Source organism: Parasteatoda tepidariorum, chromosome 9 (genome assembly GCF_982258835.1).
Source record: "Parasteatoda tepidariorum strain Cologne lab strain chromosome 9, Ptep-v5.0, whole genome shotgun sequence".
In the NCBI taxonomy this organism is placed as follows: domain Eukaryota; kingdom Metazoa; phylum Arthropoda; class Arachnida; order Araneae; family Theridiidae; genus Parasteatoda; species Parasteatoda tepidariorum.
The window spans coordinates 52,252,317-52,269,293 of NC_141763.1; the positions used below are offsets into that span (position 1 = coordinate 52,252,317).

Genomic DNA, 16,977 nt, shown 5'->3' on the forward strand with positions numbered 1-16,977 from the left:
CAGTTAATAATTCTCAATCGAATTACCGAATATTAAATTATTTTTTTATTCCATCGTAATTTCTGTGCACTTTACTTCACACCTTAGTAATTTCAAATTTCTAAGTCTAACAGGTTTTGCGCAGCAAAACAAAATGTATCGTTAAGCTGAACACCCAAAACAGCTTTACGATTCGGATGCAAGCTTTACGATTTTTAAGTCTAGAAAGATTATTATTGTTATAATTTTTACTGGCTCGAAATTTGAATGTTATAATTTAAAGGATGGCCGAAACTAAAAATACAATTAAATTTTATGCGATGTGAGCAATATACTAAAATAAAAAAACATAGAAGAAAACACACTAGAAATCAAGATGTCTTTGTAATGATTTTTCACATACCTGTTGCAGGTGGGAGACGTCACACAATTTGGCTTAGCTGCAATAATTTAAAGAAAAACACAAGGAAAAGTCCAGAGTTCATTTTTTTTTTGTAGTTTATTACTGCAGATCACTTCTTATCAATAAAATCGTTGGGGCATCAGAATCACAAGTATGTCCAGTTAGGGGTCACAAGGCATATTTTTCAACATTGATCATCTTTTCATCTCCTAGTAGCATCAGTGGCGGCTGGCAGTTGTCGCAGTCGACACATAAACATTTCGCTTCTGGAAGGGCGATCCAAAAAATTACGATGGTGATAGATTGATTTTTATTCTTGTCGAAAAAAACCGCATCCTTGGGGAGTCGGCGGGCAGGTATTACGCCATTAAAAAGGGAGTGAAGTTCCTTCCCTCAAACAGAGAGAAAACCGAAGCAAAATAAACGCTCAGTACGCGAGCGAGGTGACTGAGAAAAATCAAAGTATCGAATAATCACTTAAATGTTCATGGCGAGGAAACAAAAAAACAAAACAATCACAGCCCGCAGAGGGGAACCACAGAGGGTCGGAGAAATATGACCGCCATATATTTAAAACAAAAATAAAACTCCGTCTCTCCAAAGAGAGGAGGGGGTGAAAATGAAAAAACCCTGTTAAGGGATCGTAAGATGGTGTTGACAACTAAATTTCGAATGTGTCCGCTCCCAGAAAATGGGCGGTATTTAAAGAAATAGCTAGAAGTGGAAGTTAAACTTCCTAAAAAGCCAAAAAATCGAGCTTAAGGAGCGAACTGAACTGAGTTAACTAACTCCTTAAATTTAAGCATAATTAAATACTAACGGCGACCGTACCGTAACCACAAACATGTGTTGACATCAAAGGTCGCCGACAGCCTTCTTTCCAAGAAAAAGGAGTGTCTGAAGAATGTGCAAGGAGCCTCCTGGGGAAAGTGTCCTCATTGCGCTAACGCGTTAAGGGGCGAGAAGAAAAAGATGAAGACAATAAAAACTGTATCTAAAAATATAAATTAAGCCGAAAAATTAGTATTTTGATTAATAAAACGGGATATTTAGAAATTAGGCTGTGACTTAATGTCACATTATACCCACAGCCGGTGAAAAAAATTTTGAAGAAATGAAATTTTTTTTTTTTTTAAATTAAAATTAAAAAAATTAGCAGAAAGGCCTAAAGTATTCGTAACCGAAAAGCATTAAATTTAACAATTTAACAACCTGCCACTAAAATTAATAAAATTAATAATTTAACAACCTGCCACTAAAAATAATAAAATTAATAATTTAACAACCTGCCACTAAAATAATAAAATTAATAATTTAACAACCTGCCACTCCAGTCCACCACATCAGCCTTAACAGAACATTCAGATGTTACATAACATTCGATCTCAAAAATTTTGACAGTAAATTGGCCTCAAGTAGAAATGCTGTGCCCCAACATAGTTACAATAGCAATCACAACACAAAAACGGACAGTAACAGCTGTACATAGCTGATCTTGAATATTACAAAGTAAACAATCTTAATTGTTTGCTAAACAGTGAAAACAATGTTAATTGTTTGCTAAAAAGTAAAAAAAACACAATGTTCATTGTTTGAAAAAAAACAACAACAAATCTTAATTGTTTACAAAAACAACAACAACAAAAACAATCTTAATTGTTTGCTAAAAACTTTTGCTAAAAAAACTTTTGACCTACCCGATAGTCAAAATAAAGTGCACTCGACATTAAAAAAAAATTATCTCCACAGAAAATAAAATTACAGAGATAAAATGTGAGTCAATGAGTATATAGATAACTCACTCAATAAATGTGGAAAAAAATATGAGGTAATTCATTAACTCAAATGGTTCCTTATAAAAAGGAATGAAAAAAAATTGATTTTGTTTGCTGAATTATGCTTATTAAAAAAATTGAGAATTGCAAACAAATGAAAACAAATCAGGCTCATATTGTAGACTGATGGTATTCCGAGTTTAAACGAATGAAGAAAAAAAATTTGTACAACAAAGTTTTGTACAATTCAATTATTGAAAAAAATTTAAGACCAATCAAATACGACTGATAATTTAGTATTCCGAGTTAAAACGACAAAAATTAGTATACAACCTATGAATTATGCATGGGTTCAGAAATCAAAGTCATTAGTGAGATCAATTAAGTGCACAAAAAATTAACAAGTTAAAACTTAGAGAGATTAAAAATAAAAAAACTTAAATTAATAGAAACGCCTAGGCAAAAACATTGAACTTAACACCTGCAAAAACTAAGTTAGAAATTACACCTTAAAAAATTACAGACATTTTTCTCACTAAAAAAATTGATCACATAAATATGTTGAAAACACATGCATCATAGTCTACACACAACTATGTATAACAAACACACACCACAAACAACATTTATCTATAGACAAAATTTATAAACAATGATCAAAAACGCTGCTTACCAATACTGGTAACTAATGATTACTTAAAATGTCCATAAACAATGCCTATAAAGTATGCTTAAAAATGAAAATTCATGAATTCACATATTATGAATAAATATAAAAATGCTTGATGAACATAAAAATAAAAAATTGATGAACATAAGAATAAAACCAGTTTGATGAACATAAAATAACAAAAAGTGCTTGCAAGCAGACATAAACAAAATTAAAATCATCAACACTACAGATACAAAAAAATTTTGTATCTAAAACACAGAGCTGTAGCCGTTTACTACGTTCTGAGAATCCAAAAGTTATGTAATAAAACTTTATTCATTACATAAGAAAAGAAAAAAATACTGTACAGGAGCAAGGATCAAAAAATGAAAAAAAATTGGCATTCGAAATTTGTGTCATCCTCAAAGTTAAATTAAGTGTTTACTAATGTTAAAAATGTCTAAAACATGACCTAACAATCATTAGAAAAAAATGTAAAAGTTAGACAAGAACCAACCCAAAGAAACAGGCACCTAAAATGGTAAGGTCACTGTAAGGAGAACCCCCCTCATCATCCACCAGTTGTAAAAACACAGTTTGCAAAACCTCATAAAAACAATTAATTTACACACAGTAAGTTACAAAAATGAAATATAAAAATTACTGAAACCATTATGCAAAACAACCTATTGGCATTGCATCAGAACTGGCATGGGACACAATCGTTCCATGGACATGCAACGGCCAGCGTCACATACGAACGTATCACCATAACACTTATCATACATATACCAATAAAAATTTTAAATGTTAAATTTATAACTAACAATTATTTGTTTCTCAAATTATAAGGACAAGCCTTAGGAAAAGTGATACTTGTATCAGTTACATTATCCGAGGTATCAACGGGTTGAAACAACAAGTTTTGTCTCCTATGAGGACACAGACGTAATCTATCAATATGTACAGTTTGTTTAGGTGCATTGGGGTTATCTAAAATCTGAACCACATAATCGACATCATTAAATTTTGAAACAATGGTAAAAGGACCGTCAAATTTGGGTTTAAAAACATTAGTGTGCTTTAAATAAACAATATCACCTATATCAAGTGATCTTAACTTGGCTTTTGTAATTTGTCTAGAATTTTGCTTAACTTGAGCCCTTTCTGAATTACTATAAGCATTATCATATGCAATATTCAGTTGATTTAAAGTATCTAACAAATAATGGGATTTATCTAAATGTACAGGTTCTATGCTAGACTCAAAACAATCAAAAATTAATGCCAAATTACGGCCAAAATGTAACATATTAGGGGTAAACTTTGTTGCAGAGTGAATTGTGCCATTATAAATATTTTGATGAATTACTAAACTGGTTGCAAATGATACACCCTTCTCATGCAAAGTCAAAACAGAAGATTTTATTGCTTGATTAATTCGTTCGCTCATTCCATTACTTTGGGGATGAGCTGCACTACTATGTGCCAATTTAATTCCTAACTTTTTATTTATTAACTCAAATACTTCAGCCTTGAACTGAGTACCAAGATCGGTTAAAAGATATAGCATTCTACCATAATGTGAAATGTAAGTAATTAAGTGTTTAGAAACTGTTTCTGAAGTTAAATTTTGTAATTGATTTAAGATTAAATGACGAGAAAAGTGATCAATAAATGTTAGAATGTAACCACAATTTTTAATAGGCCCAACAATGTCCATTGAGACAAATTGACCAGGTCTTTGCGGTAACCACATAGATTTTAAGGGAGCAGGCTTGCTCGAAGATTGTTTATGTTTAATACATAACTCACAGGATTTGACATAATTAAGAGTATCAGCATAACATCCCTTCCAAAAGTATCTGTTAGAGACTAGTTCATACGTTTTTTGAATTCCAGTGTGAGAAACATGACAAATATTTAATATCTTAGATTTTAAAGAATTAGGGACCACTATTCTATGATTGTGGGGAGAAGTCTGGGTGGCATACATTAAAACATTATCAATTAGAAAGAAATTTTCGGTTTTGGACTGATTGACTAATGTTGGTTTATTTAAAAGAGATATAATTTCTAGAATATATTGATCTTTGCTTTGCTCATTCTTGAATGTATCTAAAGAAATATCCAGGGGAGCATCATTACACGTTAAATTATTAAGCACATGATCATCATCAATATCCGTAAAGGGTAAAATTAATTCAGACTCCTTATTATCAATTGCATTTTGATGAAAATTAGGGTCCGGAGACCGACTAAACCAATCTGCTAACACATTGTCAGGACCAGGTACATAAATAAAATCAAAAGAATATTCACTTAAGGCTAAAAGCCACCGAGTAATTATATCAGCAGGGGAAGTAATTTTCCGATAATGTGCTAGAGGTTTACTGTCACTTAAAACGGTGAATTTTCTATTGTACAAATATGATTTGAAGGCAGTAACACCTTTAAATATGGCAAACAACTCAAGTTTAATTGCAGGATAATTACGCTCAGCTTTTGATAGAGATTTACTAAAAAATGAAACAGGGTGAAGAGACTCTTCATGCTCCTGCATTAATACAGCCGAAATGCCGAGTTTACTGGCATCAGTATTTAGAAAGAAAGGTTTTTCAAAATCTGGTAACCTAACAAACGGTTTGGAGAAAAATGCTTGTTGTAAAGCATCAAATGCATTTTGTTGTTCATCCGTCCATTTAAATTTTGATTGCTTTGTAGCAACCTTAGTCAAAACAGCAATTAATTGAGCGAAATTTGGAATTAAATGGCGATAAAAGCCACACACACCTATAAACTTTTTAACGTGTTTGGCATTACGAGGAGTAGCAAAAGAAGTAATTTTAGAAATATTAGACTCAGTTGGTGTTATGCATTGATGAGAAATTACAAAACCGAGATATTCAACAGAATCTTTAAAGAAAGAACATTTATTAGGAGCTAAAGTTAAGTTGTACTTGATTAAAATTTTAAGTAAAGCTGATAGCCTAGATTGCATCTCCTCAAACGAATTTGCTCCAATGAGAAAGTCATCCTGATAAGCATGGATACCTTTTACCCCATCAGCATTTAATTCCTCAATAATTAGGTCTACTAAAGCCTGGAAAGTACTCGCTGCCGTTTTGAGGCCAAAAACGAGTCGTCTATTAGCGAAGGATCCAAAAGGAGTAGTAAAAGTTAGTATGTCCTGTAGGTGTTCAGGAAGCATAACCTGCCTATAGGCTTCTCGTATATCACACTTTGTGAAAAATTTATACGAAGAAATTTCATTAATTATAGTGCTTATTTTTGGCAAAGGGTAAGTGGAGCTTTCCACCACTGCATTAAGTAATCTTAAGTCCAAAGCTAAACGATACTTAGGTTTTCCCTGACTATTTTCTGAGTTTTTCTTTTTGACTAAAACTAGTGGAGCAGCCCAATGGCTAACATGCCTATGAATAATACCGGCTTCCACTAATTCATCTAATTCTTGTTTAATGTCATCCCTTAAAGCATATGGAATTTCAAATGGTAAGGTTTTTATTGCATTATCATTTTTTAATGTTAAAGAGGGAACCACACGATCAGTACATCCTAAAGTTTTTATGGTTTTGGAAAATGCAGCAAAATTCTCTAATAAAATGTTTTGAAGAATTAACTTTTGATCAGTGTCTAAATGTGCTAAATCGAAATCAGTAGATTTTAGTTCATCTTTTCTTAAATTTAAGATATCTTGAGAAGCAGTAATTAAATTACACTGTTCAATATTATTAATCTCATTCACATTTACCTTATTACTATCATTACTATTTTTGATAACAAAATTATATCTTATATTACCTATATTCAAACCTTTATTTAAGTGAACAGTGTTATCAGAATTATTTAGAATTATTATGTTAAAAGAATTGTTGTCAATAACATTAATCGAGGGATGAATTAAAATGTTTGTATTATAAGTAGGGGTGAAGTACACTTCTTTATTTGTTTGTTTTTCAAAAGAATCAATTCTTAAATGGGCAATAGCAGTCTCGCCTGGCTCAATATTGAGCTTATTCCTCAAAACAACATGCACCTGTTCATTATTGTTATCATTATAAGTTAATTCATGAGAATTATTTAAGGGAATACTAAAATTACTAAATATTGCACACTCTCGTTTATAATTGATTATAACATTATGCTTTCTTAAGAAATCATAACCGAGAATGCCTTGAAAGGTATTACTCCTAATATCTGCTACAAAAAATTGGTGTCTAAAAAACTGGTTATTGATCTTAAATGAAATTTCAGCACACGCTGTAAATTGAAGTTGAGAGTTGACAGTCCTAATTTGTACCTTTCTTGATAAAAATTTTACTTTATTACTAGTCCTGATTTTATTAAAAGTATCTAGAGTCAACAATGACACTGACGAACCACTGTCCAGCAAGAAATTAACTTTAACGTTACTAAAATTAGATGCAATGGTTGGAAGACTCACTTCGTCTGACACAATATTTATATGCTCAACATTCTCTTTATAATCACAATTAGTCAAAAACTCCCGAATTGTTACATTTGCATTATGCATAGATTCTGACATAAAATCATTAATATTGAAAATTTTGGATGGTTTGGTGGATGAGGAGACAGGTCCATCCCTTACTGCCTCCTGCGAGAGTTTAAAGGATTGTTTACCCTGTTATTATTAGCATTAACTCTAGGTCGAAACGGTTCACCTTGAACCGGAATAGGTGGTGGTGGATACTGCGGTGCAGTAAATCGGGGAGGAGCCACGGGGAGCTGTGGCGGAAAATAATGCATCGCCATGTTGGGGCTTATATAATTTTGTCTGAATTGCCTTTGATACGTGCGACAATTACTCATGATGTGGCCAGAGCGTCCACAGAAAGCACAGGTAAGGTGTGGGGTTGTTCGGGGTTGTTCTTGTCTAACCCGATCCTGACCCTGCACAGGTGTACGTAAAAGGGGACAAGTTTTTGTATCATGTCCTTCGTTACAAATTTTGCAATTAGATTGCATAGTCTCAATTTGGGTAGTCAAAAACTCTAGCTGTTTAGCAATTAAGGTGAGCTGGTCAGGTGCAGCAGAAGTGCACTGAGTTACTGAATGAGCAGCGACTAACGAAGTAGCCGAACCAGCTAAAGACTGTTGAATTGACACAATATGATTAGCCCGTTTGACCATCTCGCGATAGTCCTGTATCCCCTCAATGAGAATGGTCTCCTTGAGATGCAAAGGGATAGCGGACAAAAACTGCATAGCTTTTATTTTAGACAAGGCAGTTTGATCATTGATAAAGCTGTATGCTTTATGGGCTAGGGTGTCTATACGATACTCAAGATTTTTGATTGTTTCAGAGGGCAAGAGGATAATTGCCTGAAATTTTGCCAAATCAGCCGAGGAAGAGTCATCTTGTTGGAAAAAGTTTAAGAGTAGCTTGCATGCTTCCTCAAATTTTGTAACTGCTCTACATTCAGGAGAATTCTGAAAAAATGTAAGAGCAGATCCCGACAATTTTGATTTTAGCAGGTATAAAGCTGCGTCATTTTCATATTTATTTAACTTGACCAACTCTTGAAGTTGAGTCAAAAACCAACTGACATTTTGAGAATTCCCGGAGAATTCCGGAATAGTAAAATTAAACTTTGGTGCTTGCTTACAAGCATCTACATCATTACTATTATCAGGCATAATTGCCAAATTAAAATTGGTCCTGCGGGTTTGAATTGGGGGCATCTACCAAAAATATTTTCTATTGATTAGCATCATTGAAAAAAACCTTTACATAAAAATATAGTATAAAATTACCATTACTACAACAATACCATATATTTTAAAAATTAAATTTTAAGAAAAATTGTATGCAACAAATCACAATTAAAAAAATTGCCATATGAAAAGGAATTATGATATGACTCAAATGATTACTTTGAATTATCTAACTATATGAAACATCTTGAAAAACAAGTATTAAATAATACTGACAATTAAATATTTAAAGAAGTATTAGAAATAAAACATTCATAAACATGACTCATTTAACCTGTGACCATGAATTTTATCATGAATTTATGTGAACTAGTTAAATATTGAAAAAATAACATTTTAAAGACTGATATAAATACAAATTACTTATTATTACTAATGATTAACTTCAACAAATGACAATGACCTCTAAAATTAATATACGCATTACTGCTATTCAAAATGAAATTATTCAATAAGTGAACCTTAAGTTTAAATCAAAAAAATTAAAATTATAATCATTCAAATACATAAGAGCTGTGCGATTCTTACTCAACCAATATGGCATTTGTGTAAACATCAATAACATTGAACATCAATTTTAAATACTAAAATCAAATCCTATTTTAGATGATTTATGAAGAAATAGTTAACTGCATTTTCTCACTTAAAGTTATACTATTAATTAAAATAGTTAACCCTGATCAATATCACAAAACAATTGCATGAATCAATTTACAGCATATAGTAATTATTATTATTTTAAATCAACTCAAGAATTATACTTAACTTAATATATAAACACCAGCTTGAAGTCAAAATTAATCCTATATTTATTTATTATTTGCAGCAATTGAGCCCAACAATGTAGGTAATAAATGAAAACCTACTTTTTACATAAAGCATTACAGTACTGATTATTTTTTTTTAGAAAAAAAACATGTAGGTAGCTAGAAATTTTGGTCAAAAATCAAAATCTTCAATCATTTAATGATTAAAACAACAAAATGCCAGGAATTAATTTCTTAAATCTTCAATTACTGTTAATCAAAAGAATTATTATATTAAACAAAATTAAAATTATATATATTAATTATAATTAAACCTTAAATCATTTTTAGAAAACAAAAAATTTGATAAACAAGTACCACAGCAATGTGGCTGGTCAACGGCGCCATATGTTATAAGTTGACTAGGCTCGATATTGGAATGTTATAATTTAAAGGATGGCCGAAACTAAAAATACAATTAAATTTTATGCGATGTGAGCAATATACTAAAATAAAAAAACATAGAAGAAAACACACTAGAAATCAAGATGTCTTTGTAATGATTTTTCACATACCTGTTGCAGGTGGGAGACGTCACACAATTTGGCTTAGCTGCAATAATTTAAAGAAAAACACAAGGAAAAGTCCAGAGTTCATTTTTTTTTTGTAGTTTATTACTGCAGATCACTTCTTATCAATAAAATCGTTGGGGCATCAGAATCACAAGTATGTCCAGTTAGGGGTCACAAGGCATATTTTTCAACATTGATCATCTTTTCATCTCCTAGTAGCATCAGTGGCGGCTGGCAGTTGTCGCAGTCGACACATAAACATTTCGCTTCTGGAAGGGCGATCCAAAAAATTACGATGGTGATAGATTGATTTTTATTCTTGTCGAAAAAAACCGCATCCTTGGGGAGTCGGCGGGCAGGTATTACGCCATTAAAAAGGGAGTGAAGTTCCTTCCCTCAAACAGAGAGAAAACCGAAGCAAAATAAACGCTCAGTACGCGAGCGAGGTGACTGAGAAAAATCAAAGTATCGAATAATCACTTAAATCATTGGTTCTCAACGGGGGCGATACCGCCCCCTTGGGGGCGTTGGGAGTAAGCTGAGGGGCGGTGAGCTTGTTTTGGGCGATAGGGGGGCGTTGGATATGTTTTGGGCTGTAGGGGGGCGATGAGCATGTTTTGTCATTCAAATTTAATTTTAAAACATACAAATAAAGTAATTAGATTAAGATTTATTTAATAAATAAAATTAATCTAAAATTAATATTTAAGAAAAAAAAGATTAAATTAATATAATAAATAAAGATTATCCGATACACCATTTGTACCAGCAATAAAACGAACTTATACGACACCTATTCTCCGATCCGAACCAACACAGCTCAGGGCATGAGCAGTAGTTTTTGCCTCTGACTCATTCAAGTCATTTAGTGGAAATTGAAGTGCATGCGCTTTCAGTATGAATTTTTGATTTGACCCGTGTTTCTTATAATGGTTTTTGTTAGCTTCCTTACGATTTTTTCTCCAGTTTTTTCTCCAGTTGCGATTGGATCTCATAGTTTACTTGGCCAGGTACGTGCGCGAATTAGTTCTTTATCATAAATTATTTATTAATTTTGAGAAGTAGTTGATTTTCTTTCATCGTTTGTATTTTGCTGCCACCAACAATGTCGGTTAACAAAAAGAAGTGTCATCAATACAGTGCCACGTATTTGTTTGAAGTTGGAATTTGTTCAATCACTGTTGAACTCTCTACTACCCATGTGTTTACTTTGTAGTAAAGTTTTATCTAATGGGGCAATGAAATCTTACCGTTAGCAGGAGCATTTGCAAAAAACTCATCCTGACAAACTAATTAAAGGTTTGTCATTTTTCACGAACATCTTTTCCCACGTTTCTGAAGGCACCTTTGGTCTCAGGGTTACTAGCAACCTCATCACAAAAATACGGCGATGGTTTGATAGCTTCTTATAATATATCAAAATTTATTGTTAAATCTGGGAAAGTTCATATCATCGGAACAGAGCTGATACTGACGGTTGTCAAAGAAGTTTTAGAAACAGTTTTATACCATCCAGCCGCACCCACTGTAATAAAAAAAATATCCCATAAGCAACGATGCAGTGCTGTGACGAAATGATGAGACGGCTGAAGACGTTGAAATTTCTTTATGCAAACTTTTTATATCGAACGAATTTTCCTTCAAGTTGATGAATCAATCTTGCCAGGAAATGTAGGTTTTACAGTAGGTATAGGTCCGGTTTGTAAAGGTAGGAAAAATTATTCAAGAGATGCTTTTGGCAAGAAGCTTGATTATAGATATCAAAGGTAAATCTATTTTTAACTCTCTCAAAAATTATTTTAAAGAGAAAAACATTCCTCTTGCGAATAAAATGTCTATTGCCACTGATAGGCTCCTGCAATGGTGGGTCGACATTGCCCTTTTGGAAAGGGAGGTACCTGATATTTTAGCTGTTCACTGCGTGATTCACAGATAGCATTTAGTAGGAAAAATCTCAGCGACCATTTGCATCAATCATTGCAATATGCATGCCTGCTGTGAACAAAATTCACAGTAATGCTCTCTACGATTCAGACAGCTGTGTAAGAAAAACAATGAAGAATGCAATCTTGCTAATATACACCGAGATTCGCTGGCTTTCAAAAGCTTCTGTCTCAATAGGTATTGGAATCTTTTCGACTCTTTGCTTGAGTTCCTCGGAAGCAGAGATGTATCTCTGAGAGACAGATTGCTAGAATTTAAGAAAGACTTTGGCAGATTTATCTGAAAAATTCAAGGGTGATAATTTACATCTTCAAGACAACGAGCTCAATTTGATCCCTACAAAATCAGTTATTTCTGTCTTCTTAAAAAACTAATTTTGTGGAAGCAGAATTTTGGTTGGAATGAGTTCAGCCAAGCAGGCGAAATTCGTTCTGATGATGCACAAGAATATTGTCAACACCTTTTCTTTTTGCACATGGCCTTTTCTGACCGTTTTAAAGATATTTTGTTCCCTAGAAGTACCTCAATGGGTTTATGGGTTCTGAACCCTTTTGCGAATATTAAAACAGCAGAGGTTCAGATTTAGTTGAACTTTCAACTAATGAAACTTTGAAATTGTGATCATCTCACAGAGTTTTTGCTTAAAGGTTGCATCAGTCATCTCTATCCTGGACTGTAGACTATCGTTAAAATTTTTTTTAATTGCCTTCCCTTCCTCCTAATTTGTCGAAAAAGGATTCAGTGCTGTTACAGATCTCGTCACAAAAAGGAGAAATCGACTCGAAATTGTGCAACGAGGGGATCAGCGTCTTCATCTCACTAAAAGTATTGAACCGACCTTTAAGAAATTGGTTCTGAACCATTAAGTACAATCATCCTACCAACATAGTTACTTGAATGTTTCGTTGATACTACTTTTTATATTTTGGGTGTTTTTTTAACTATCTAATTAAGAATAAATTATTTTAAGCGTAGGTTTCTTTATTGCATTTTTTTTTCATTCAACTTATTTATTTTGATCATAACAAATAGACTGCGTTTACCTGCAGTGAGAAAATTATCGAGTTAATGTACACATTATTTTTTTTAAAAAACCAAACAAATTTAAAGCGTAAAAAATTGCTTAAAGATGTTACTTCCTATAATTCAGCTCACCTCCCTCCGTCCCCATACTCTAAATAACTGGATTTTCATGAAGGGGGTGTTGAAATGTTTTTTGTTCCTTAAGGGGGCGCCAACGTTAAAAAGGTTGAGAATCTATGACTTAAATGTTCATGGCGAGGAAACAAAAAAACAAAACAATCACAGCCCGCAGAGGGGAACCACAGAGGGTCGGAGAAATATGACCGCCATATATTTAAAACAAAAATAAAACTCCGTCTCTCCAAAGAGAGGAGGGGGTGAAAATGAAAAAACCCTGTTAAGGGATCGTAAGATGGTGTTGACAACTAAATTTCGAATGTGTCCGCTCCCAGAAAATGGGCGGTATTTAAAGAAATAGCTAGAAGTGGAAGTTAAACTTCCTAAAAAGCCAAAAAATCGAGCTTAAGGAGCGAACTGAACTGAGTTAACTAACTCCTTAAATTTAAGCATAATTAAATACTAACGGCGACCGTACCGTAACCACAAACATGTGTTGACATCAAAGGTCGCCGACAGCCTTCTTTCCAAGAAAAAGGAGTGTCTGAAGAATGTGCAAGGAGCCTCCTGGGGAAAGTGTCCTCATTGCGCTAACGCGTTAAGGGGCGAGAAGAAAAAGATGAAGACAATAAAAACTGTATCTAAAAATATAAATTAAGCCGAAAAATTAGTATTTTGATTAATAAAACGGGATATTTAGAAATTAGGCTGTGACTTAATGTCACAATTATTAAAAAAGTATGCATCCAAATTAACAATATATCATTCAAAACGAACAGAAAAAAATACTAGATATGTTCAAAATAATAATTAGTAAGTTTTTGGCTAATTTAAAAAAAATAGTTCACACTTGTCCTTCTCTTCCCTATATGTTAAAAACTAAACTACTGAACTCAGTGGCGCGACAGCCCGTAGAGGGCCAAAGCCAACTGTGCCCAACACAGCTTTCTCAACCTTGGGCTCTGGGGTGCAGGAGCAAATGTTCCAGTTAGATGGTCAAAGGGTTTTGCAAACCTAGGTACGTGCCCACGTCTGGAGGAAAGGAAATAAAAAAGTTAGATGGTCAGCCGAAAGCGAAACCCCCAGTGTTTGGTTCTTAAGCATGCTTGGTACTCATTTATCGACCCACTGAAGGGATGAAAGTGGCTGAGTCAACCTTGCCCGGTCCGAGGATCGAACCCAGGACCTATGGCACGGGACCACAAGGAGCTACCACTCAGCCACCGGGTGTCATCTTCCCTATATGTTAAAAGCGATAAATATTCCAGATCGTACTGATTTTTATTCTTATTCCGTTTAACTCTATTTTCCTGTGTATAATTTATTTTTTCGTATGTATCCTTCATTTTAAATTCCATAATTCAAGCCGCGATGGCTCAAAGGATAGACCTTTCTTCTTTCAGTGAAGTGAAGCGGGTTCGAATCCCAGTCGATACAAATTCCGCATCTGGCTTGCACCGACCACGGTGCTGACGTAAAATATTAGAATCCCTTTGCCGTCAGATTAAGCGAGGGAGGTTCTCGTGGTCTTACTCTCCATGTAACGCAAATACGGGTTAGTTTCATCAAAAAAGTCTTCCACGAAGGCAAACTTCTCCCAATACTGGAACTATGAGTTCCTTTGTCTTCTGTATTGGGTTCAAAATTACAAGGCTACGGAGTTAAACATTAGTAGTCGTGTACCCAAAATATTGGGTCGGCTCTTCAAAGACGGTTATAAAGTGAAAAATAAAATAGCATAATTAAAACTATCAAATTTCACAACTATTACTGTAATTATTAAAATATAGATGGCTGATCTGAATATAAAAAAGAATACATTGTTTCGAAAAAAAATAAAATGGCTGGTTTTTCTATTCACCCTCAAGAAATAGCTTATTCTGCAAAAATGTTTTATCGATCGTTCTTACGATTTATGTGAAATAAAAGTAAAAGAAGAGAATTAAGTTGAGTAGCTAAACAAAGCACGTTAATACCAGTTCCGCTGAAACAAGAAAAAAAAGGGGAAGTTAAGTTTATTTCTTAATTTAAGGCAATTGTGTGGCTTCCAATGAGCTTAAATACTGTTAAGAAATGCTTGATTGTAAGACTTCTTTTTCCAATCGCATCATTTAACTTCTTTCAGTTTAGTTTTCAATATATTTCTCGTAATTCTTTTCCTTTGTAGTTACTTACGCTACGATCAACTGTGATACTTAGTCGAAGATTGTAACAAAACCGATTTATCTAAAAAAGGAAAAAGAAATATTTTTCCTCGTTTAAGATAAATACTAGCACTGATAATAATTTTCTTGTGTTACAAATAATAAGGAATATTGTTTTGATTTATTTTTTAACACAACTAGTAATTTCAAAAGTGTGTATATGTGTTACGAGATTAGTTGATATCTTAATGTCAGAAAACTGATAGATAATATTACTATATTTCTCTGGCTTGTTTTCATTACGATTTCGTCATAATAAAAATACTGGAGTATTTTAAATACAGGAAAAATTCAGATCAATCCTCTTTTTTATTTATGAAAGTCGTTGTTTCTAATGACACTTGGACAAGCCAATCTCGCCAGCCGTTGACCTTTTTCAAATTAAGTCAGGAAGGTGTGCTTTTCGTTTGACAAAGGAGCACCGCAAACGTGAAAGCATGTCTTAGTTCAGAACCCCGCGGATAGATGGCAACACAACTCATTTTTGTATCCACTTCCTCAATTTGAACATAGATAAGAAAGAGAGTGATAATTTTCTCCAGCATTGGAATAAGTTTTTACATTTTAAAAAATTAGATCACAAACGCTCTCCATTTTCACAAAACTGTGTCTTTTTTCCATATTGACGCCATTTTCTAAAGCGCTAGCTTCAGATAGGCTAAACTTGACCTAAAAGTCGAGTAACAGTGGATTGGTCCTGCGAGTAACAGTGGATTGGTTCTGTGAGTAACAGTGGCAATCTCACAGAAGTTATAAAAATAGCATATTATTCGTAAAAAGCATAATTTCATATTACCTCCGAAAAACATTCGAAACTTAGAAAAACAGCTTTAAGGAAGCGAGGATTAAAAACATCAAAACCAGTTTGACTTTTCGATGAACCATGAATGTCGTCTTTCATATCTTCTAGTATATCCTGACAATCATAATATTGCTGATAGATTTAAACACAGGATTTTGAATTTGGTTATGAAAAGTAGTACACTGCAAGAGCGATTTTACGCAAAAAAGAAATAAATAATGTAAATCGAAAACTTTGTCGTCCTTTTAGCGATGTTTTATTTCTTCACTAAAGCATTCATCATTAAAAAATCAACATTAAGTTGTTTTTTTTTATGAAAAAATATACGTACTTTTTCAAAATATTATTCAGCCGTCTGTAAGTTTCGAATCTTCCTGAGAATTACCAAAATTGCTTTTCCCTCAAATGTCCAATTTATTATAGTAGCTTGTTACTTACAGTTATCGAACCATAAATTATTGATAACTGTCATTGAGTAACGACCATTTTCCGTCAATAATTGATGAAGAATTACTTTGGCAACAAAGGGAGAGCGACGTACATTATTTATGCGTTTATGTTTTTATGACCGAAAAAAAAACTATTTTGAAGAGTTTATTTAAAGGTAAATTGGCTTTTTATTATTAGCGGTTATGCCAAAAAGTAAATCATATTTTGGAGGTGTCAAATATAAATTTACTCGACGGCGTTACAAAAGGAACTTTTTTGTTATTTTTATTTATTACAATCATAAAATGTGGTGATGGGGTACGTGGGATAGTCAGAATAGGAAATGTAAGATAAATTGATTTTATATCACCATTTTCTTATCTTCATAAATACTCAATTTGTCTCTGAAAGCTCGGAGGAGTGCTTCATAAAAAGATTTTTTTTTATAATTTCTTACGCAAAAGTGGCGTCATGGGTTGCTTTTTTTAATATTGAACATTTCAGCCAAAAGGGAATACTTAATTGTAACTTTAGTTCACAATTGGGGCTTCATTTACTATGTATAACAGCTTAC

The 16,977-nt window shown here is 33.2% G+C and overlaps 1 long non-coding RNA gene across 2 annotated transcripts; it reads right to left on the reverse strand.

The window, feature by feature from the left end:
- Positions 1–274: 274 nt before the first annotated feature.
- Positions 275–2,110, reverse strand: LOC147804058 (uncharacterized). Of its 2 annotated transcripts, none has more exons than XR_015429219.1 (2): positions 1,705–2,110; positions 275–1,594 (listed from the first exon to the last, which is right to left on the reverse strand). It is a non-coding gene; the product is annotated as an uncharacterized LOC147804058 (long non-coding RNA). The 2 variants fall into 2 exon arrangements; XR_015429220.1 differs by having other exon boundaries at positions 275–1,668.
- Between the last annotated feature and the right edge of the window lie 14,867 nt (positions 2,111–16,977).